This window comes from Dicentrarchus labrax, unplaced genomic scaffold (genome assembly GCF_905237075.1).
Source record: "Dicentrarchus labrax unplaced genomic scaffold, dlabrax2021, whole genome shotgun sequence".
In the NCBI taxonomy this organism is placed as follows: domain Eukaryota; kingdom Metazoa; phylum Chordata; class Actinopteri; family Moronidae; genus Dicentrarchus; species Dicentrarchus labrax.
The window spans coordinates 31,676-56,332 of NW_026136712.1; positions in this window are offsets into that span (position 1 = coordinate 31,676).

Consider the following 24,657-nt stretch of genomic DNA (forward strand, 5'->3'; position numbering starts at 1 on the left):
CACGCCTCCTGATTGGCTGGCTGACTGTGACACGCCTCCTGATTTGCTGGCTGAGTGTTACACGCCTCCAGATTGGCTAGCAGAGTGTTACACGCCTCCTGATAGGCTGGCTGAGTTTTACACACCCCCTGATTGGCTGTCTGAGTGTTACACGCCTCCAGATTGGCTAGCAGAGTGTTACACGCCTTCTGATTGGCTGGCTTAGTTTTACACGCCCCCTGATTAGCTGGCTGAGTTTTACACGCCTCCTGATTTGCTAGCAGAGTGTTATACGCCTCCTGATTGGCTGGCTGAGTGTTACACGCCTCCTGATTGGCTGGCTGAGTGTTACACGCCTCCTGATTGGCTGGCAGAGTGTTACAAGCCTTCTGATTGGCTGGCTGTGTGTTACAAGCCTCCTGATTGGCTTCCTAAGTGATACACGCCTCCTGAATGGCTGGCTGAGTGTGACACGCCTCCTGATTGGCTGGCTGAGTATTACACACATAGTGATTCGCTGGCTGAGTGTCAAAGGCTTCCTGATTGGCTGGCTGAGTGTTACACGCCTCCTGATTGGCTGGCTGAGTGTTACACGCTTCCTGATTGGCTAGCTGAGTGTTACACGTCTCCTGATTGGTAGCTGAGTGTTACACGCCTCCAGATTGGCTAGCAGAGTGTTACACGCCTCCTGATTGGCTGGCTGAGTGTTACACGCCCCCTGATTTGCTGGCTGAGTTTTACATGCCTCCTGATTGGCTAGCTGAGTGTTTCACGCCCCCTGATTAGCTGGCTGACTGTGACACGCCTCCTGATTGGCTGGCTGAGTGTTACACGCCTCCAGATTGGCTAGCAGAGTGTTACACGCCTCCTGATTGGCTGGCTGAATGTCAAAGGCCTCCTGATTGGCTGCCTGAGTGTTACACACGTAGTGATTCGCTGGCTGAGTTTCACAGGCTTCCTGATTGGCTGCCTGAGTGTAACACGCCTCAGTATTGGCTTGCTGAGTGTTACAGGCCTCCTGATTGGCCGGCTGAGTGTTAAACGTCTCCTGATTGGCTGGCTGAATGTCAAAGACCTCCTGATTGGCTGCCTGAGTGTTACACGGCTCCTGATTGGCTGGCTGAGTTTGACACGCCTCCTTATTGGCTGGCTGAGTGTTACAGGCCTCCTGATTGGCTGGCTGAGTGTTTCACGCTCCCTGATTGGCTGTCTAAGTGTTACACGCCTCCTGATTGGCTGGCTGAGTGTGACATGTCTACTTATTGGCTGGCTGATTGTTACAGGCCTCCTGATTGGCTGGCTGAGTGTGACATGTCTACTTATTGGCTGGCTGATTGTTACAGGCCCCCTGATTAGCTGGCTGACTGTGACACGCCTCCTGATTGGCTGGCTGAGTGTTACACGCCTCCTAATTGGCTGGCTGAATGTCAAAGGCATCATGATTGGCTGCCTGAGTGTTACACCCGTCATAATTGGCTGCCTGAGTGTGACATGCCTCCTGATTGGCTGGCTGAGTGTGACACGCCTCCTGATTGGCTGGCTGAGTGTTACACGGCTCCTGATTGGCTGACTGAATGTCAAAGGCCTACTGATTGGCTGCCTGAGTGTTACACACGTCCTGATTGGCTGGCTGTGTGTTACACGCCTCCTGATTGGCTGCGCAAGTGTTACACGCCTCCTGATTGGCTGGCTGAGTGTTACATGCCTCCTGATTGGCTGGCTGAGTGTTACACGCCTCCTGATTGGCTGGCTGAGTGTTACACGCCTCCTGATTGGCTGGCTGAATGTCAAAGGGCTCCTGATTGGCTGTCTGAGTGTTACACGCCTCCTGATTGGCTGGCTGTGTGTTACACGCCTCCTGATTGGCTGCGCAAGTGTTACACGCCTCCTGATTGGCTGCCTGAGTGTGACATGCCTCCTTATCGGCTAGAAGAGTGTTACACGCCTCCTGATTTGCTAGCTGAGTGTTACACGCCCCCTGATTGGCTGTCTGAGTGTTACACACCTCCTGATTGGCTGGCTGAGTGTTACATGCCCCCTGATTTGTTGTCTGAGTTTGAAACGCCTCCTTATTGGGTGCCTGAGTGTTACACGCCTCCTAATTGGCTGGCTGAGTGTTACACGCCTCCTGATTGGCTGGCTGAGTGTTACACTCCTCCTGATTGGCTGGCTGAGTGTTACACGCCTCCTGATTGGCTGGCTGAATGTCAAAGGCCTCCTGATTGGCTGGCTGTGTATTACACCCGTCCTAATTTGCTGCCTGAGTGTGACACGCCTCCTTATTGGCTGCCTGAGTGTTACATGTCCCCTGATTGGCTGTCTGAGTGTGCCACGTCTCCTTATTGGCTGACTGAGTGTTACATGCCTCCTGAATGGCTGGCTGAGTGTGTACGTCTCCTGATTTGCTGGCTGAATGTCAAAGACCTCCTGATTGGCTGGCTGAGTGTGACACGCCTCCTTATTGGCAAGCTGAGTGTTACACGCCCCCTGATTGGCTGGCTAAGTGTTACATGCCCCCTGATTGGCTGTCTGAGTGTTACACGCCTCCTGATAGGCTGGCTGAGCGTTACACGCCTCCTGATTGGCGGAGTTTTACACACGTTCTGATTGGCTGGCTGAGAGTCAAAGGCTTACTGATTGGCTACCTGAGTGTTACACCCCTCCTAATTGGCTGCCTGAGTGTGAAACTGCTCCTTATTGGGTGCCTGAGTGTTACACGCCTCCTAATTGGCTGGCTGAGTATTACACCCCTCCTAATTGGCTGGCTGAGTGTTACACGCCTCCTGATTGGCTGGCTGAGTGTTAAACTGCTCCTGATTGGCTGGCTGAATGTCAAAGGGCTCCAGATTGGCTGTCTGAGTGTTACACGCCTCCTGATTGGCTGGCTGTGTGTTACACGCCTCCTGATTGGCTGCGCAAGTGTTACACGCCTCCTGATTGGCTGCCTGAGTGTGACATGCCTCCTTATTGGCAAGAAGAGTGTTACACGCCTCCTGATTTGCTAGCTGAGTGTTACACGCCCCCTGATTGGCTGTCTAAGTGTTACACACCTCCTGATTGGCTGGCTGAGTGTTACATGCCCCCTGATTTGCTGTCTGAGTGTGACACGCCTCCTTATTGGGTGCCTGAGTGTTACACGCCCCCTAATTGGCCGGCTGAGTATTAAACGCCTCCTAATTGGCTGGCTGAGTGTTACACGCCTCCTGATTGGCTGGCTGAGTGTTACACAACTCCTGATTGGCTACCTGAGTGTGAAACGCCTCCTGATTTGCTGCCTGAGTGTGACACGCCTCCTTATTGGCTGCCTGAGTGTTACATGCCTCCTAATTGGCTGCCTGAGTGTGAAACGCCTCTTGATTGGCTGGTTGAGTGTTACATGCCCCCTGATTGGCTGTCTGAGTGTGCCACGTCTCCTTATTGGCTGACTGAGTGTTACATGCCTCCTGATTGGCTGGCTGAGTGTTACACGCCTCTAGAATGGCTAGCAGAGTGTTACACGCCTCCTGATTTGCTAGCTGAGTGTTACACGCCCCCTGATTGGCTGTCTGAGTGTCACACAACTCCTGATTGGCTACCTGAGTGTGAAACGCCTCCTGATTGGCTGGCTGAGTGTTACACGCCTCCTGATTAGCTGGCTGAGTGTTAAACGGCTCCTGATTGGCAGGCTGAATGTCAAAGGCCTCCTGATTGGTTGCCTGAGTGTTAAACGCGTCCTGATTGGCTGGCTGTGTGTTACACACCTCCTGATTGGCTGCGCAAGTGTTACACACCTCCTGATTTGCTGGCTGAGTGTAACACGCCTCCTTATTGGCTGGCTGTGTGTTACACGCCTCCTGATTGGCTGCGAAAGTGTTACACACCTCCTGATTGGCTGGCTGAGTGTGACACGCCTCCTTATTTGCTGGCTGAGTGTTACATGCCTCCTGATTGGCTGGCTGAGTGTTACATGCCCCCTGATTGGCTGTCTGAGTGTTACAAGCCTCCTGATTGGCTGGCTGAGTGTTACATGCCCCCTGATTGGATGTCTGAGTGTGATACGCCTCCTTATTGGGTGCCTGAGTGTTACACGCCTCCTAATTGGCTGGCTGAGTGTTACACGCCTTCTGATTGGCTGGCTGTGTGTTACACCCGTCCTAATTGGCTGCCTGAGTGTGACACGCCTGCTTATTGGCTGCCTGAGTGTTACACGCCTCCTAATTGGCTGGTTGAGTGTTACATGCCCCCTGATTGGCTGTCTGAGTGTGACACGTCTCCATATATGCTGACTGAGTGTTACATGCCTCCTTATTGGCTGGCTGAGTGTGACACGCCTCCTGATTGGCTGGCTGAGTGTTAAACCGCTCCTGATTGGCTGACTGAATGTCAAAGGCCTACTGATTGGCTGCCTGAGTGTTACACGCCTCCTGATTGGCTGGCTGAGTGTTACACGACTCCTGATTGGCTACCTGAGTGTTACACGCCTCCTGATTGGCTGGCTGACTGTTACACGCCTCCTGATTGGCTGGCTGAGTGTTAAACGGCTCCTGATTGGCTGTCTGTGTTTTACACCCATCCTAATTGGCTGCCTGAGTGTGACACGCCTGCTTATTGGCTGCCTGAGTGTTACACGCCTCCTAATTGGCTGGTTGAGTGTTACATGCCCCCTGATTGGCTGTCTGAGTGTGACACGTCTCCTTATTGGCTGACTGAGTGTTACATGTCTCCTGATTGGCTGGCTGAGTGTTACACGCCTCCTGATTGGCTGGCTGAATGTCAAAGGCCTCCTGATTGGCTGTCTGAGTGTTAAACGGCTCCTGATTGGCTTGCTGTGTGTTACACGCCTCCTGATTGGCTGCGCAAGTGTTACACGCCTCCTGATTGGCTGGCTGACTGTGACACGCCTCCTTATTGGCTGGCTGAGTGTTACACGCATCCTGATTGGCTGCCTGAGTGTTACACGCCTCCTGATTGGCTGGCTGAGTGTTACACGCCTCCTGATTGGCTAGCTGAGTGTTAAACGGCTCCTGATTGGCTGGCTGAATGTCAAAGGCCTCCTGATTAGCTGTCTGAGTGTTACACGCTTCCTGATTGGCTGGCTGTGTTTTACACGCCTCCTGATTGGCTGGCTGAGTGTTACACGCCTGCTGATTGGCTGGCTGAGTGTTAAACGGCTCCTGATTGGCTGGCTGAATGTCAAAGGCCTCCTGATTGGCTGGCTGTGTATTAAACCCGTCCTAATTTGCTGCCTGAGTGTGACACGCCTCCTTATTGGCTGCCTGAGTGTTACATGCCTCTTAATTGGCTACCTGAGTGTTAAACGGCTCCTGATTGGCTGGCTGAATGTATAAGGCCTCCTGATTGGTTGCCTGAGTGTTAAACGCGTCCTGATTGGCTGGCTGTGTGTTACACACCTCCTGATTGGCTGCGCAAGTGTTACACACCTCCTGATTGGCTGGCTGAGTGTAACACGCCTCCTTATTGGCTGGCTGTGTGTTACATGCCTACTGATTGGCTGCCTGAGTGTGACACGTCTCCTTATTGGCTGACTGAGTGTTACATGTCTCCTGATTGGCTGGCTGAGTGTGACACGCCTCCTGATTGGCTGGCTGAGTGTTAAACGCCTCCTGATTGGCTGGTTGAGTGTTACATGTCCCCTGATTGGCTGTCTGAGTGTGCCACGTCTCCTTATTGGCTGACTGAGTGTTACATGCCTCATGATTGGCTGGCTGAGTGTGTACGTGTCCTGATTGGCTGGCTGAATGTCAAAGACCTCCTGATTGGCTGGCTGAGTGTGACGCGCCTCCTTATTGGCAAGCTGAGTGTTACACGCCCCCTGATTGGCTGGCTAAGTGTTACATGCCCCCTGATTGGCTGTCTGAGTGTTACACGCCTCCTGATAGGCTGGCTGAGCGTTACACGCCTCCTGATTGGCTGGCTGAGTGTTACACGACTCCTGATTGGCTACCTGAGTGTTACACGCCTCCTGATTGGCTAGCTGACTTTTACACGCCTCCTGATTGGCTGGCTGAGTGTTACAAACCTCCTGATTGGCTGGCTGAGTGTGACACGGCTCCTTATTGGCTGGCTGAATGTCAAAGGCCTACTGATTGGCTGGCTGAGTGTTACACGCCCCCTGATTGGCTGTCTGAGTGTTACACGCCTCCTGATTGGCTGCGCAAGTGTTACATGCCCCCTGATTGGCTGGCTGAGTGTGACACGCCTCCTTATTGGGTGCCTGAGTGTTACACGCCTCCTGATTGGCTGGCTGAGTGTTACACGCCTCCTGATTGGCTGGCTGAGTGTTAGACGCCTCCTGATTGGCTGGCTGAGTGTTTTACACGGCCCCTGATTGGCTGTCTGAGTGTGACACGCCTCCTTATTGGGTGCCTGAGTGTTACACGCCTCCTAATTGGCTGGCTGAGTGTTATACGCCTCCTGATTTGCTGGCTGAGTGTTACACGACTCCTGATTGGCTACCTGAGTGTTACACGCCTCCTGATTGGCTGGCTGACTGTTACACGCCTCCTGATTGGCTGGCTTAATGTTAAACGGCTCCTGATTGGCTGGCTGAATGTCAAAGGCCTCCTGATTGGCTGGCTGTGTGTTACACCCGTCCTAATTGGCTGCCTGAGTGTGACACGTCCTCTGATTGGCTGTCTGAGTGTTACACGCCTCCTGATTGGCTGGCTGAGTGTTACATGGCCCCTGATTGGCTGTCTGAGTGTGACACGCCTCCTTATTGGGTGCCTGAGTGTTACACGCCTCCTGATTGGCTAGCTGACTTTTACACGCCTCCTGATTGGCTGGCTGAGTGTTAAACGGCTCCTGATTGGCTGGCTGAATGTCAAAGGCCTCCTGATTTGCTGGCTGTGTTTTACACCTGTCCTAATTGGCTGCCTGAGTGTGACATGCCTGCTTATTGGCTGCCTGAGTGTTACACGCCTCCTAATTGGCTGGTTGAGTGTTACATGCCCCCCTGATTGGCTGTCTGAGTGTGACACGTCTCCTTATTGGCTGACTGAGTGTTACATGTCTCCTGATTGGCTGGCTGAGTGTGACACGCCTCCTGATTGGCTGGCTGAGTGTTAAACGGCTCCTGATTGGCTGGCTGAATGTCAAAGGCCTACTGATTGGCTGCCTGAGTGTTACACGCGTCCTGATTGGCTTGCTGTGTGTTACACGCCTCCTGATTGGCTGCGCAAGTGTTACACGCCTCCTTATTGGCTGGCTGACTGTGACACGCCTCCTTATTGGCTGGCTGAGTGTTACACGCCTCCTGATTGGCTGGCTGAGTGTTACACGCCTCCTGATTGGCTGGCTGAGTGTTACACGCCTCCTGATTGGCTGGTTGAATGTCAAAGGCCTCCTGATTGGCTGGCTGTGTGTTATACACGTTCTGATTGGCTGGCTGAGAGTCAAAGGCTTACTGATTGGCTACCTGAGTGTTACACCCCTCCTAATTGGCTGCCTGAGTGTGAAACGGCTCCTTATTGGCTGCCTGAGTGTTACACGCCTCCTAATTGGCTGGCTGAGTGTTACACGCCTCCTGATTGGCTGGCTGAGTGTTACACAACTCCTGATTGGCTACCTGAGTGTGAAATGCCTCCTGATTGGCTGGCTGAGTGTTACACGCCTCCTGATTGGCTGGCTGAGTATTAAACGGCTCCTGATTGGCTGGCTGAATGTCAAAGGCCTCCTGATTGGCTGGCTGTGTGTTACACCTGTGCTAATTTGCTGCCTGAGTGTGACACGCCTCCTTATTGGCTGCCTGAGTGTTACATGCCTCCTAATTGGCTGGCTGTGTGTTACACGCCTCCTGATTGGCTGCGCAAGTGTTACAAACCTCCTGATTGGCTGGCTGAGTGTGACACGGCTACTGATTGGCTGGCTGAATGTCAAAGGCCTACTGATTGGCTGGCTGAGTGTTACACGCCTCCTGATTGGCTGTCTGAGTGTTACACGCCTCCTGATTGGCTGCGCAAGTGTTATATGCCCCCTGATTGGCTGGCTGAGTGTGACACGCCTCCTTATTGGGTGCCTGAGTGTTACACGCCTCCTGATTGGCTGGCTGAGTGTTACACGCCCCCTGATTGGCTGGCTGAGTGTTAGACGCCTCCTGATTGGCTGGCTGAGAGTTTTACACGGCCCCTGATTGGCTGTCTGAGTGTGACACGCCTCCTTATTGGGTGCCTGAGTGTTACACGCCTCCTAATTGGCTGGCTGAGTGTTATACGCCTCCTGATTTGCTGGCTGAGTGTTACACGACTCCTGATTGGCTACCTGAGTGTTACACGCCTCCTGATTGGCTGGCTGACTGTTACACGCCTCCTGATTGGCTGGCTTAATGTTAAACGGCTCCTGATTGGCTGGCTGAATGTCAAAGGCCTCCTGATTGGCTGGCTGTGTGTTACACCCGTCCTAATTGGCTGCCTGAGTGTGACACGTCCTCTGATTGGCTGTCTGAGTGTTACACGCCTCCTGATTGGCTGGCTGAGTGTTACATGGCCCCTGATTGGCTGTCTGAGTGTGACACGCCTCCTTATTGGGTGCCTGAGTGTTACACGCCTCCTAATTGGCTGGCTGAGTGTTACACGCCTCCTGATTGGCTGGCTGAGTGTTACACGACTCCTGATTGGCTACCTGAGTGTTTCACGCCTCCTGATTGGCTGGCTGACTGTTACACGCCTCCTGATTGTCTGGCTGAATGTTAAACGGCTCCTAATTGGCTGGCTGAATGTCAAAGGCCTCCTGATTGGCTGGCTGTGTGTTACACCCGTCCTAATTGGCTGCCTGGGTGTGACACGCCTGCTTATTGGCTGCCTGAGTGTTACACGCCTCCTGATTGGCTGGCTGAATGTCAAAGGCCTACTGATTGGCTGCCTGAGTGTTAAACGCGTCCTGATTGGCTTGCTGTGTGTTACACGCCTCCTGATTGGCTGCGCAAGTGTTACACGCCTCCTGATTGGCTGGCTGACTGTGACACGCCTCCTTATTGGCTGGCTGAGTGTTACACGCCTCCTGATTGGCTGGCTGTGTGTTACAAAACTCCTGATTGGCTACCTGAGTGTGAAACGCCTCCTGATTGGCTGGCTGAGTGTTACACGCCTCCTGATTGGCTGGCTGAGTGTTAAACGGCTCCTGATTGGCTGGCTGAATGTCAAAGGCCTCCTGATTTGCTGGCTGTGTTTTACACCCGTCCTAATTGGCTGCCTGAGTGTGACACGCCTGCTTATTGGCTGCCTGAGTGTTACACGCCTCCTAATTGGCTGGCTGACTGTTAAACGCCTCCTGATTGGCTGGCTGAGTGTTAAACGGCTCCTAATTGGTTGGCTGAGTGTTACACGCCTCCTGATTGGCTGGCTGAGTGTTACACGACTCCTGATTGGCTACCTGAGTGTTACACGCCTCCTGATTGGCTGGCTGAGTGTTACACGTCCCCTGATTGGCTGTCTGAGTGTTACACGCCTCCTGATTGGCTGGCTGAGTGTTACATGGCCCCTGATTGGATGCCTGAGTGTGACACGCCTCCTTATTGGGTGCCTGAGTGTTACACGCCTCCTGATTGGCTGGCTGACTGTTACATGCCTCCTGATTGCCTGGCTGAATGTTAAACGGCTCCTAATTTGCTGGCTGAATGTCAAAGGCCTCCTGATTGGCTGGCTGTGTGTTACACCCGTCCTAATTGGCTGCCTGGGTGTGACACGCCTGCTTATTGGCTGCCTGAGTGTTACACGCCTCCTGATTGGCTGGCTGAATGTCAAAGGCCTACTGATTGGCTGCCTGAGTGTTAAACGCGTCCTGATTGGCTTGCTGTGTGTTACACGCCTCCTGATTGGCTGCGCAAGTGTTACACGCCTCCTGATTGGCTGGCTGACTGTGACACGCCTCCTTATTGGCTGGCTGAGTGTTACACGCCTCCTGATTGGCTAGCTGACTTTTACACGCCTCCTGATTGGCTGGCTGAGTGTTACAAACCTCCTGATTGGCTGGCTGAGTGTGACACGGCTCCTTATTGGCTGGCTGAATGTCAAAGGCCTACTGATTGGCTGGCTGAGTGTTACACGCCCCCTGATTGGCTGTCTGAGTGTTACACGCCTCCTGATTGGCTGCGCAAGTGTTACATGCCCCCTGATTGGCTGGCTGAGTGTGACACGCCTCCTTATTGGGTGCCTGAGTGTTACACGCCTCCTGATTGGCTGGCTGAGTGTTACACGCCCCCTGATTGGCTGGCTGAGTGTTAGACGCCTCCTGATTGGCTGGCTGAGTGTTTTACACGGCCCCTGATTGGCTGTCTGAGTGTGACACGCCTCCTTATTGGGTGCCTGAGTGTTACACGCCTCCTAATTGGCTGGCTGAGTGTTATACGCCTCCTGATTTGCTGGCTGAGTGTTACACGACTCCTGATTGGCTACCTGAGTGTTACACGCCTCCTGATTGGCTGGCTGACTGTTACACGCCTCCTGATTGGCTGGCTTAATGTTAAACGGCTCCTGATTGGCTGGCTGAATGTCAAAGGCCTCCTGATTGGCTGGCTGTGTGTTACACCCGTCCTAATTGGCTGCCTGAGTGTGACACGTCCTCTGATTGGCTGTCTGAGTGTTACACGCCTCCTGATTGGCTGGCTGAGTGTTACATGGCCCCTGATTGGCTGTCTGAGTGTGACACGCCTCCTTATTGGGTGCCTGAGTGTTACACGCCTCCTGATTGGCTAGCTGACTTTTACACGCCTCCTGATTGGCTGGCTGAGTGTTAAACGGCTCCTGATTGGCTGGCTGAATGTCAAAGGCCTCCTGATTTGCTGGCTGTGTTTTACACCTGTCCTAATTGGCTGCCTGAGTGTGACACGCCTGCTTATTGGCTGCCTGAGTGTTACACGCCTCCTAATTGGCTGGTTGAGTGTTACATGCCCCCTGATTGGCTGTCTGAGTGTGACACGTCTCCTTATTGGCTGACTGAGTGTTACATGTCTCCTGATTGGCTGGCTGAGTGTGACACGCCTCCTGATTGGCTGGCTGAGTGTTAAACGGCTCCTGATTGGCTGGCTGAATGTCAAAGGCCTACTGATTGGCTGCCTGAGTGTTACACGCGTCCTGATTGGCTTGCTGTGTGTTACACGCCTCCTGATTGGCTGCGCAAGTGTTACACGCCTCCTTATTGGCTGGCTGACTGTGACACGCCTCCTTATTGGCTGGCTGAGTGTTACACGCCTCCTGATTGGCTGGCTGAGTGTTACACGCCTCCTGATTGGCTGGCTGAGTGTTACACGCCTCCTGATTGGCTGGTTGAATGTCAAAGGCCTCCTGATTGGCTGGCTGTGTGTTATACACGTTCTGATTGGCTGGCTGAGAGTCAAAGGCTTACTGATTGGCTACCTGAGTGTTACACCCCTCCTAATTGGCTGCCTGAGTGTGAAACGGCTCCTTATTGGCTGCCTGAGTGTTACACGCCTCCTAATTGGCTGGCTGAGTGTTACACGCCTCCTGATTGGCTGGCTGAGTGTTACACAACTCCTGATTGGCTACCTGAGTGTGACATGCCTCCTGATTGGCTGGCTGAGTGTTACACGCCTCCTGATTGGCTGGCTGAGTATTAAACGGCTCCTGATTGGCTGGCTGAATGTCAAAGGCCTCCTGATTGGCTGGCTGTGTGTTACACCTGTGCTAATTTGCTGCCTGAGTGTGACACGCCTCCTTATTGGCTGCCTGAGTGTTACATGCCTCCTAATTGGCTGGCTGTGTGTTACACGCCTCCTGATTGGCTGCGCAAGTGTTACAAACCTCCTGATTGGCTGGCTGAGTGTGACACGGCTACTGATTGGCTGGCTGAATGTCAAAGGCCTACTGATTGGCTGGCTGAGTGTTACACGCCCCCTGATTGGCTGTCTGAGTGTTACACGCCTCCTGATTGGCTGCGCAAGTGTTATATGCCCCCTGATTGGCTGGCTGAGTGTGACACGCCTCCTTATTGGGTGCCTGAGTGTTACACGCCTCCTGATTGGCTGGCTGAGTGTTACACGCCCCCTGATTGGCTGGCTGAGTGTTAGACGCCTCCTGATTGGCTGGCTGAGAGTTTTACACGGCCCCTGATTGGCTGTCTGAGTGTGACACGCCTCCTTATTGGGTGCCTGAGTGTTACACGCCTCCTAATTGGCTGGCTGAGTGTTATACGCCTCCTGATTTGCTGGCTGAGTGTTACACGACTCCTGATTGGCTACCTGAGTGTTACACGCCTCCTGATTGGCTGGCTGACTGTTACACGCCTCCTGATTGGCTGGCTTAATGTTAAACGGCTCCTGATTGGCTGGCTGAATGTCAAAGGCCTCCTGATTGGCTGGCTGTGTGTTACACCCGTCCTAATTGGCTGCCTGAGTGTGACACGTCCTCTGATTGGCTGTCTGAGTGTTACACGCCTCCTGATTTGCTGGCTGAGTGTTACATGGCCCCTGATTGGCTGTCTGAGTGTGACACGCCTCCTTATTGGGTGCCTGAGTGTTACACGCCTCCTAATTGGCTGGCTGAGTGTTACACGCCTCCTGATTGGCTGGCTGAGTGTTACACGACTCCTGATTGGCTACCTGAGTGTTTCACGCCTCCTGATTGGCTGGCTGACTGTTACACGCCTCCTGATTGTCTGGCTGAATGTTAAACGGCTCCTAATTGGCTGGCTGAATGTCAAAGGCCTCCTGATTGGCTGGCTGTGTGTTACACCCGTCCTAATTGGCTGCCTGGGTGTGACACGCCTGCTTATTGGCTGCCTGAGTGTTACACGCCTCCTGATTGGCTGGCTGAATGTCAAAGGCCTACTGATTGGCTGCCTGAGTGTTAAACGCGTCCTGATTGGCTTGCTGTGTGTTACACGCCTCCTGATTGGCTGCGCAAGTGTTACACGCCTCCTGATTGGCTGGCTGACTGTGACACGCCTCCTTATTGGCTGGCTGAGTGTTACACGCCTCCTGATTGGTTGGCTGTGTGTTACAAAACTCCTGATTGGCTACCTGAGTGTGAAACGCCTCCTGATTGGCTGGCTGAGTGTTACACGCCTCCTGATTGGCTGGCTGAGTGTTAAACGGCTCCTGATTGGCTGGCTGAATGTCAAAGGCCTCCTGATTTGCTGGCTGTGTTTTACACCCGTCCTAATTGGCTGCCTGAGTGTGACACGCCTGCTTATTGGCTGCCTGAGTGTTACACGCCTCCTAATTGGCTGGCTGACTGTTAAACGCCTCCTGATTGGCTGGCTGAGTGTTAAACGGCTCCTAATTGGTTGGCTGAGTGTTACACGCCTCCTGATTGGCTGGCTGAGTGTTACACGACTCCTGATTGGCTACCTGAGTGTTACACGCCTCCTGATTGGCTGGCTGAGTGTTACACGTCCCCTGATTGGCTGTCTGAGTGTTACACGCCTCCTGATTGGCTGGCTGAGTGTTACATGGCCCCTGATTGGCTGTCTGAGTGTGACACGCCTCCTTATTGGGTGCCTGAGTGTTACACGCCTCCTGATTGGCTGGCTGACTGTTACATGCCTCCTGATTGCCTGGCTGAATGTTAAACGGCTCCTAATTTGCTGGCTGAATGTCAAAGGCCTCCTGATTGGCTGGCTGTGTGTTACACCCGTCCTAATTGGCTGCCTGGGTGTGACACGCCTGCTTATTGGCTGCCTGAGTGTTACACGCCTCCTGATTGGCTGGCTGAATGTCAAAGGCCTACTGATTGGCTGCCTGAGTGTTAAACGCGTCCTGATTGGCTTGCTGTGTGTTACACGCCTCCTGATTGGCTGCGCAAGTGTTACACGCCTCCTGATTGGCTACCTGAGTGTGAAACGCCTCCTGATTGGCTGGCTGAGTGTTACACGCCTCCTGATTGGCAGGCTGAGTGTTAAACGCGTCCTGATTGGCTGGCTGTGTGTTACACACCTCCTGATTGGCTGCGCAAGTGTTACACAACTCCTGATTGGCTGGCTGAGTGTGACACGCCTCCTTATTGGCTTGCTGTGAGTTACACGCCCCCTGATTGGCTGTCTGAGTGTTACATGCCTCCTGATTGGCTGGCTGAGTGTTACACGCCCCCTGATTGGCTGTCTGAGTGTTACACGCCTCCTGATTGGCTGGCTGAGTGTTACATGACCCCTGATTGGCTGTCGGAGTGTGACACGCCTCCTTATTGGCTGGCTGAGTGTTACACGCTTCCTGATTGGCTGGCTGAGTGTGACACGCCTCCTTATTGGCTGGCTGTGAGTTACACGCCCCCTGATTGGCTGTCTGAGTGTTACATGCCTCCTGATTGGCTGGCTGAGTGTTACACGCCCCCTGATTGGCTGTCTGAGTGTTACACGCCTCCTGATTGGCTGGCTGAGTGTTACATGCCCCCTGATTGGCTGTCGGAGTGTGACACGCCTCCTTATTGGCTGGCTGAGTGTTACACGCTTCCTGATTGGCTGGCTGAGTGTTAAACGCCTCCTGATTGGCTGGCTGAGTGTTAAACGGCTCCTAATTGGCTGGCTGAGTGTTACACGCCTCCTGATTGGCTGGCTGAGTGTTACACGACTCCTGATTGGCTACCTGAGTGTTACACGCCTCCTGATTGGCTGGCTGAGTGTTACACGTCCCCTGATTGGATGTCTGATTGTTACACGCCTCCTGATTGGCTGGCTGAGTGTTACATGGCCCCTGATTGGCTGTCTGAGTGTGACACGCCTGCTTATTGGCTGCCTGAGTGTTACACGCCTCCTAATTGGCTGCCTGAGTGTGACACGCCTGCTTATTGGCTGCCTGAGTGTTACACGCCTCCTAATTGGCTGGCTGACTGTTAAACGCCTCCTGATTGGCTGGCTGAGTGTTAAACGGCTCCTAATTGGTTGGCTGAGTGTTACACGCCTCCTGATTGGCTGGCTGAGTGTTACACGACTCCTGATTGGCTACCTGAGTGTTACACGCCTCCTGATTGGCTGGCTGAGTGTTACACGTCCCCTGATTGGCTGTCTGAGTGTTACACGCCTCCTGATTGGCTGGCTGAGTGTTACATGGCCCCTGATTGGCTGTCTGAGTGTGACACGCCTCCTTATTGGGTGCCTGAGTGTTACACGCCTCCTGATTGGCTGGCTGACTGTTACATGCCTCCTGATTGCCTGGCTGAATGTTAAACGGCTCCTAATTTGCTGGCTGAATGTCAAAGGCCTCCTGATTGGCTGGCTGTGTGTTACACCCGTCCTAATTGGCTGCCTGGGTGTGACACGCCTGCTTATTGGCTGCCTGAGTGTTACACGCCTCCTGATTGGCTGGCTGAATGTCAAAGGCCTACTGATTGGCTGCCTGAGTGTTAAACGCGTCCTGATTGGCTTGCTGTGTGTTACACGCCTCCTGATTGGCTGTGCAAGTGTTACACGCCTCCTGATTGGCTACCTGAGTGTGAAACGCCTCCTGATTGGCTGGCTGAGTGTTACACGCCTCCTGATTGGCAGGCTGAGTGTTAAACGCGTCCTGATTGGCTGGCTGTGTGTTACACACCTCCTGATTGGCTGCGCAAGTGTTACACAACTCCTGATTGGCTGGCTGAGTGTGACACGCCTCCTTATTGGCTTGCTGTGAGTTACACGCCCCCTGATTGGCTGTCTGAGTGTTACATGCCTCCTGATTGGCTGGCTGAGTGTTACACGCCTCCTGATTGGCTGTCTGAGTGTTACACGCCTCCTGATTGGCTGGCTGAGTGTTACATGCCCCCTGATTGGCTGTCGGAGTGTGACACGCCTCCTTATTGGCTGGCTGAGTGTTACACGCTTCCTGATTGGCTGGCTGAGTGTGACACGCCTCCTTATTGGCTGGCTGTGAGTTACACGCCCCCTGATTGGCTGTCTGAGTGTTACATGCCTCCTGATTGGCTGGCTGAGTGTTACACGCCCCCTGATTGGCTGTCTGAGTGTTACACGCCTCCTGATTGGCTGGCTGAGTGTTACATGCCCCCTGATTGGCTGTCGGAGTGTGACACGCCTCCTTATTGGCTGGCTGAGTGTTACACGCTTCCTGATTGGCTGGCTGAGTGTTAAACGCCTCCTGATTGGCTGGCTGAGTGTTAAACGGCTCCTAATTGGCTGGCTGAGTGTTACACGCCTCCTGATTGGCTGGCTGAGTGTTACACGACTCCTGATTGGCTACCTGAGTGTTACACGCCTCCTGATTGGCTGGCTGAGTGTTACACGTCCCCTGATTGGATGTCTGATTGTTACACGCCTCCTGATTGGCTGGCTGAGTGTTACATGGCCCCTGATTGGCTGTCTGAGTGTGACACGCCTCCTTATTGGGTGCCTGAGTGTTACACGCCTCCTAATTGGCTGGCTGAGTGTTACACGCCTCCTGATTGGCTGGCTGAGTGTTACACGACTCCTGATTGGCTACCTGAGTGTTACACGCCTCCTGATTGGCTGGCTGACTGTTACACGCCTCCTGATTGGCTGGCTGAATGTTAAACGGCTCCTAATTGGCTGGCTGAATGTCAAAGGCCTCCTGATTGGCTGGCTGTGTGTTACACCCGTCATAATTGGCTGCCTGGGTGTGACACGCCTGCTTATTGGCTGCCTGAGTGTTACACGCCTCCTGATTGGCTGGCTGAATGTCAAAGGCCTACTGATTGGCTGCCTGAGTGTTAAACGCGTCCTGATTGGCTTGCTGTGTGTTACACGCCTCCTGATTGGCTGCGCAAGTGTTACACGCCTCCTGATTGGCTGGCTGACTGTGACACGCCTCCTTATTGGCTGGCTGAGTGTTACACGCGTCCTGATTGGCTGGCTGCGTGTTACACCCCTCCTAATTGGCTGCCTGAGTGTGAAACGGCTCCTTATTGGCTGGCTGACTGTTACATGCCTCCTGATTGCCTGGCTGAATGTTAAACGGCTCCTAATTTGCTGGCTGAATGTCAAAGGCCTCCTGATTGGCTGGCTGTGTGTTACACCCGTCCTAATTGGCTGCCTGGGTGTGACACGCCTGCTTATTGGCTGCCTGAGTGTTACACGCCTCCTGATTGGCTGGCTGAATGTCAAAGGCCTACTGATTGGCTGCCTGAGTGTTAAACGCGTCCTGATTGGCTTGCTGTGTGTTACACGCCTCCTGATTGGCTGCGCAAGTGTTACACGCCTCCTGATTGGCTGGCTGACTGTGACACGCCTCCTTATTGGCTGGCTGAGTGTTACACGCCTCCTGATTGGCTGGCTGCGTGTTACACCCCTCCTAATTGGCTGCCTGAGTGTGAAACGGCTCCTTATTGGCTGCCTGAGTGTTACACGCCTCCTAATTGGCTGGCTGAGTGTTACACGCCTCCTGATTGGCTGGCTGAGTGTTACACAACTCCTGATTGGCTACCTGAGTGTGAAACGCCTCCTGATTGGCTGGCTGAGTGTTACACGCCTCCTGATTGGCAGGCTGAGTGTTAAACGCGTCCTGATTGGCTGGCTGTGTGTTACACACCTCCTGATTGGCTGCGGAAGTGTTACACAACTCCTGATTGGCTGGCTGAGTGTGACACGCCTCCTTATTGGCTTGCTGTGAGTTACACGCCCCCTGATTGGCTGTCTGAGTGTTACATGCCTCCTGATTGGCTGGCTGAGTGTTACACGCCCCCTGATTGGCTGTCTGAGTGTTACACGCCTCCTGATTGGCTGGCTGAGTGTTACATGCCCCCTGATTGGCTGTCGGAGTGTGACACGCCTCCTTATTGGCTGGCTGAGTGTTACACGCTTCCTGATTGGCTGGCTGAGTGTGACACGCCTCCTTATTGGCTGGCTGTGAGTTACACGCCCCCTGATTGGCTGTCGGAGTGTGACACGCCTCCTTATTGGCTGGCTGAGTGTTACACGCTTCCTGATTGGCTGGCTGAGTGTGACACGCCTCCTTATTGGCTGGCTGTGAGTTACACGCCCCCTGATTGGCTGTCTGAGTGTTACATGCCTCCTGATTGGCTGGCTGAGTGTTACACGCCCCCTGATTGGCTGTCTGAGTGTTACACGCCTCCTGATTGGCTGGCTGAGTGTTACATGCCCCCTGATTGGCTGTCGGAGTGTGACACGCCTCCTTATTGGCTGGCTGAGTGTTACACGCTTCCTGATTGGCTGGCTGAGTGTTAAACGCCTCCTGATTGGCTGGCTGAGTGTTAAACGGCTCCTAATTGGCTGGCTGAGTGTTACACGCCTCCTGATTGGCTGGCTGAGTGTTACACGACTCCTGATTGGCTGGCTGAGTGTTACACGCCTCCTGATTGGCTGGCTGAGTGTTACACGTCCCCTGATTGGATGTCTGATTGTTACACGCCTCCTGATTGGCTGGCTGAGTGTTACATGGCCCCTGATTGGCTGTCTGAGTGTGACACGCCTCCTTATTGGGTGCCTGAGTGTTACACGCCTCCTAATTGGCTGGCTGAGTGTTACACGCCTCCTGATTGGCTGGCTGAGTGTTACACGACTCCTGCTTGGCTACCTGAGTGTTACACGCCTCCTGATTGGCTGGCTGACTGTTACACGCCTCCTGATTGGCTGGCTGAATGTTAAACGGCTCCTGATCTGCTGGCTGAATGTCAAAGGCCTCCTGATTGGCTGGCTGTGTGTTACACCCGTCCTAATTGGCTGCCTGAGTGTGACACGCCTGCTTATTGGCTGCCTGAGTGTTACACGCCTCCTGATTGGCTGGCTGAATGTCAAAGGCCTACTGATTGGCTGCCTGAGTGTTAAACGCGTCCTGATTGGCTTGCTGTGTGTTACACGCCTCCTGATTGGCTGTGCAAGTGTTACACGCCTCCTGATTGGCTGGCTGACTGTGACACGCCTCCTTATTGGCTGGCTGAGTGTTACACGTCCCCTGATTGGCTGTCTGAGTGTGACACGTCTCCTTATTGGCTGACTGAGTGTTACATGTCTCCTGATTGGCTGGCTGAGTGTGACACGCCTCCTGATTGGCTGGCTGAGTGTTAAACGGCTCCTGATTGGCTGGCTGAATGTCAAAGGCCTACTGATTGGCTGCCTGAGTGTTACACGCGTCCTGATTGGCTTGCTGTGTGTTACACGCCTCCTGATTGGCTGCGCAAGTGTTACACGCTTCCTTATTGGCTGGCTGACTGTGACACGCCTCCTTATTGGCTGGCTGAGTGTTATACACGTTCTGATTGGCTGGCTGAGAGTCAAAGGCTTACTGATTGGCTACCTGAGTGTTACACCCCTCCTAATTGGCTGCCTGATTGTGAAACGGCTCCTTATTGGCTGCCTGAGTGTTACACGCCTCCTAATTGGCTGACTGAGTGTTACACGCCTCCTGATTGGCTGGCTGAGTGTTACACAACTCCTGATTGGCTACCTGAGTGTGAAACGCCTCCTGATTGGCTGGCTGAGTGTTACACGCCTCCTGATTGGCTGGCTGAGTGTTAAACGGCTCCTGATTGGCTGGCTGAATGTCAAAGGCCTCCTTATTGGCTGCGCAAGTGTTACACAACTCCTGATTGGCTGGCTGAGTGTGACACGCCTCCTTATTGGCTGGCTGTGAGTTACACGCCCCCTGATTGGCTGTCTGAGTGTTACATGCCTCCTGATTGGCTGGCTGAGTGTTACACGCCCCCTGATTGGCTGTCTGAGTGTTACACGCCTCCTGATTGGCTGGCTGAGTGTTACATGCCCCCTGATTGGCTGTCGGAGTGTGACACGCCTCCTTATTGGGTGCCTGAGTGTTACACGCCTCCTAATTGGCTGGCTGAGTGTTACACGCTTCCTGATTGGCTGGCTGAGTGTTACACGACTCCTGATTGGCTACCTGAGTGTTACACGCCTCCTGATTGGCTGGCTGACTGTTAAACGCCTCCTGATTGGCTGTCTGAGTGTTACACGCCTCCTGATTGGCTGGCTGAGTGTTCAACGACCCCTGATTGGCTGTCTGAGTTTGACACGCCTCCTTATTGGGTGCCTGAGTGTTACACGCCTCCTAATTGGCTGGCTGAGTGTTACACGCCTCCTGATTGGCTGGCTGAGTGTTACACGACTCCTGCTTGGCTACCTGAGTGTTACACGCCTCCTGATTGGCTGGCTGACTGTTACACGCCTCCTGATTGGCTGGCTGAATGTTAAACGGCTCCTGATCTGCTGGCTGAATGTCAAAGGCCTCCTGATTGGCTGGCTGTGTGTTACACCCGTCCTAATTGGCTGCCTGAGTGTGAAACGCCTGCTTATTGGCTGCCTGAGTGTTACACGCCTCCTGATTGGCTGGCTGAATGTCAAAGGCCTACTGATTGGCTGCCTGAGTGTTAAACGCGTCCTGATTGGCTTGCTGTGTGTTACACGCCTCCTGATTGGCTGTGCAAGTGTTACACGCCTCCTGATTGGCTGGCTGACTGTGACACGCCTCCTTATTGGCTGGCTGAGTGTTACACGTCCCCTGATTGGCTGTCTGAGTGTGACACGTCTCCTTATTGGCTGACTGAGTGTTACATGTCTCCTGATTGGCTGGCTGAGTGTGACACGCCTCCTGATTGGCTGGCTGAGTGTTAAACGGCTCCTGATTGGCTGGCTGAATGTCAAAGGCCTACTGATTGGCTGCCTGAGTGTTACACGCGTCCTGATTGGCTTGCTGTGTGTTACACGCCTCCTGATTGGCTGCGCAAGTGTTACACGCTTCCTTATTGGCTGGTTGACTGTGACACGCCTCCTTATTGGCTGGCTGAGTGTTATACACGTTCTGATTGGCTGGCTGAGAGTCAAAGGCTTACTGATTGGCTACCTGAGTGTTACACCCCTCCTAATTGGCTGCCTGAGTGTGAAACGGCTCCTTATTGGCTGCCTGAGTGTTACACGCCTCCTAATTGGCTGACTGAGTGTTAAACGGCTCCTGATTGGCTGGCTGAATGTCAAAGGACTCCTGATTGGCTGCCTGAGTGTTAAACGCCTCCTGATTGGCTGGCTGTGTGTTACACCTGTCCTAATTTGCTGCCTGAGTGTGACACAACTCCTGATTGGCTGGCTGAGTGTGACACGCCTCCTTATTGGCTGGCTGTGTGTTACACGCCCCCTGATTGGCTGTCTGAGTGTTACATGCCTCCTGATTGGCTGGCTGAGTGTTACACGCCCCCTGATTGGCTGTCTGAGTGTTACACGCCTCCTGATTGGCTGGCTGAGTGTTACATGCCCCCTGATTGGCTGTCGGAGTGTGACACGCCTCCTTATTGGGTGCCTGAGTGTTACACGCCTCCTAATTAGCTGGCTGAGTGTTACACGCTTCCTGATTGGCTGGCTGAGTGTTACACGACTCCTGATTGGCTACCTGAGTGTTACACGCCTCCTGATTGGCTGGCTGACTGTTAAACGCCTCCTGATTGGCTGTCTGAGTGTAACACGCCTCCTGATTGGCTGGCTGAGTGTTACATGGCCCCTGATTGGCTGTCTGAGTGTGACACGCCTCCTTATTGGGTGCCTGAGTGTTACACGCCTCCTAATTGGCTGGCTGAGTGTTACACGCCTCCTGATTGGCTGGCTGAGTTTTACACGACTCCTGATTGGCTACCTGAGTGTTACACGCCTCCTGATTGGCTGGCTGACTGTTACACGCCTCCTGATTGGCTGGCTGAATGTTAAACGGCTCCTGATCTGCTGGCTGAATGTCAAAGGCCTCCTGATTGGCTGGCTGAGTGTTAAACGCCTCCTGATTGGCTGGCTGTGTGTTACACCTGTCCTAATTTGCTGCCTGAGTGTGACACGCCTCCTTATTGGCTGCCTGAGTGTTACATGCCTCCTAATTGGCTGGCTGTGTGTTACACGCCTCCTGATTGGCTGCGCAAGTGTTACAAACCTCCTGATTGGCTGGCTGAGTGTGACACAGCTCCTGATTGGCTGGCTGAATGTCAAAGGCCTACTGATTGGCTGGCTGAGTGTTACACGCCCCCTGATTGGCTGTCTGAGTGTTACACGCCTCCTGATTGGCTGCGCAAGTGTTACATGCCCCCTGATTGGCTGGCTGAGTGTGACACGCCTCCTTATTGGGTGCCTGAGTGTTACACGCCTCCTGATTGGCTGGCTGAGTGTTACACGCCCCCTGATTGGCTGGCTGAGTGTTAGATGCCTCCTGATTGGCTGGCTGAGTGTTTTACACGGCCCCTGATTGGCTGTCTGAGTGTGACACGCCTCCTTATTGGGTGCCTGAGTGTTACACGCCTCCTAATTGGCTGGCTGAGTGTTATACGCCTCCTGATTGGCTGGCTGAGTGTTACACGACTCCTGATTGGCTACCTGAGTGTTACACGCCTCCTGATTGGCTGGCTGACTGTTACACGCCTCCTGATTGGCTGGCTGAATGTTAAACGGCTCCTGATTGGCTGGCTGAATGTCAAAGGCCTCCTGATTGGCTGGCTGTGTGTTACACCCGTCCTAATTGGCTGACTGAGTGTGACACGCCTGCTTATTGGCTGCCTGAGTGTTACACGCCTCCTAATTGGCTGGTTGAGTGTTACATGCCCCCTGATTAGCTGGCTGAGTGTGACACGCCTCCTGATTGGCTGGCTGACTGTGACACGCCTCCTTATTGGCTGGCTGAGTGTTACACGCCTCCTGATTGGCTGGCTGAGTGTTACACGCCTCCTGATTGGCTGGCTGAGTGTTAAACGGCTCCTGATTGGCTGGCTGAATGTCAAAGGCCTCCTGATTGGCTGTCTGAGTGTTACACGCCTCCTGATTGGCTGGCTGTGTGTTACACGCCTACTGATTGGCTGCGCAAGTGTTACACGCCTCCTGATTGGCTGCCTGAGTGTGAAACGTCTCCTTATTGCCTGGCTGAGTGTGAAACGCTTCCTGATTGGCTGGCTGAGTGTGAAACGTCTCCTTATTGCCTGGCTGAGTGTGACACGCCTCCTTATTGGCTGGCTGAGTGTTACACGCCTCCTGATTGGCTGGCTGAGTGTTACACCCCTCCTAATTGGCTGCCTGAGTGTGAAACGGCTCCTTATTGGCTGCCTGAGTGTTACACGCCTCCTAATTGCCTGGCTGAGTGTTACACGCCTCCTGATTGGCTGGCTGAGTGTTACACGGCTCCTGATTGGCTGGCTGAATGTCAAAGGCCTCCTGATTGGCTGCCTGAGTGTTAAATGCGTCCTGATTGGCTGGCTGTGTGTTACACACCTCCTGATTGGCTGCGCAAGTGTTACACACCTCCTGATTGGCTGGCTGAGTGTGACACGCCTCCTTAATGGCTGGCTGTGTGTTACACGCCTCCTGTTTGGCTGCGCAAGTGTTACACGCCCCCTGATTGGCTGCGCAAGTGTTACATGCCTCCTGATTGGCTGGCTGAGTGTTACACGCCCCCTGATTGGCTGTCTGAGTGTGACACGCCTCCTTATTGGGTGCCTGAGTGTTACACGCCTCCTAATTGGCTGGCTGAGTGTTACACGCTTCCTGATTGGCTGGCTGAGTGTTAAACGGCTCCTGATTGGCTGGCTGAATGTCAAAGGCCTACTGATTGGCTGCCTGAGTGTTACACGCGTCCTGATTGGCTTGCTGTGTGTTACACGCCTCCTGATTGGCTGCGCAAGTGTTACACGCCTCCTAATTGGCTGGTTGAGTGTTACATGCCCCCTGATTGGCTGTCTGAGTGTGACACGTCTCCTTATTGGCTGACTGAGTGTTACATGTCTCCTGATTGGCTGGCTGAGTGTGACACGCCTCCTGATTGGCTGGCTGAGTGTTAAACGGCTCCTGATTGGCTGGTTGAATGTCAAAGGCCTACTGATTGGCTGCCTGAGTGTTACACGCGTCCTGATTGGCTTGCTGTGTTTTACACGCCTCCTGATTGGCTGCGCAAGTGTTACACGCCTCCTTATTGGCTGGCTGACTGTGACACGCCTCCTTATTGGCTGGCTGAGTGTTACACGCCTCCTGATTGGCTGGCTGAGTGTTACACGCCTCCTGATTGGCTGGCTGAGTGTTACACGCCTCCTGATTGGCTGGTTGAATGTCAAAGGCCTCCTGATTGGCTGGCTGTGTGTTACACACGTTCTGATTGGCTGGCTGAGAGTCAAAGGCTTACTGATTGGCTACCTGAGTGTTACACCCCTCCTAATTGGCTGCCTGAGTGTGAAACGGCTCCTTATTGGCTGGCTGAGTGTTACACAACTCCTGATATGCTACCTGAGTGTGAAACGTCTCCTGATTGGCTGGCTGAGTGTTACACGCCTCCTGATTGGCTGGCTGAGTGTTAAACGGCTCCTGATTGGCTGGCTGAATGTCAAAGGCCTCCTGATTGGCTGCCTGAGTGTTAAACGCGTCCTGATTGGCTGGCTGTGTGTTACACACCTCCTGATTGGCTGCGCAAGTGTTACACAACTCCTGATTGGCTGGCTGAGTGTGACACGCCTCCTTAGTGGCTGGCTGTGTGTTACACGCCTCCTGATTGGCTGCGCAAGTGTTACACGACTCCTGATATGCTACCTGAGTGTTACATGCCTCCTGATTGGCTGGCTGAGTGTTACATGGCCCCTGACTGGCTGTCTGAGTGTGACACGCCTCCTTATTGGGTGCCTGAGTGTTACACGCCTCCTGATTGGCTGGCTGAGTGTTACACGACTCCTGATTGGCCACCTGAGTGTTACACGCCTCCTGATTGGCTGGCTGAATGTTAAACGGCTCCTGATTGGCTGGCTGAATGTCAAAGGCCTCCTGATTGGCTGGCTGTGTGTTACACCCGTCCTAATTGGCTGCCTG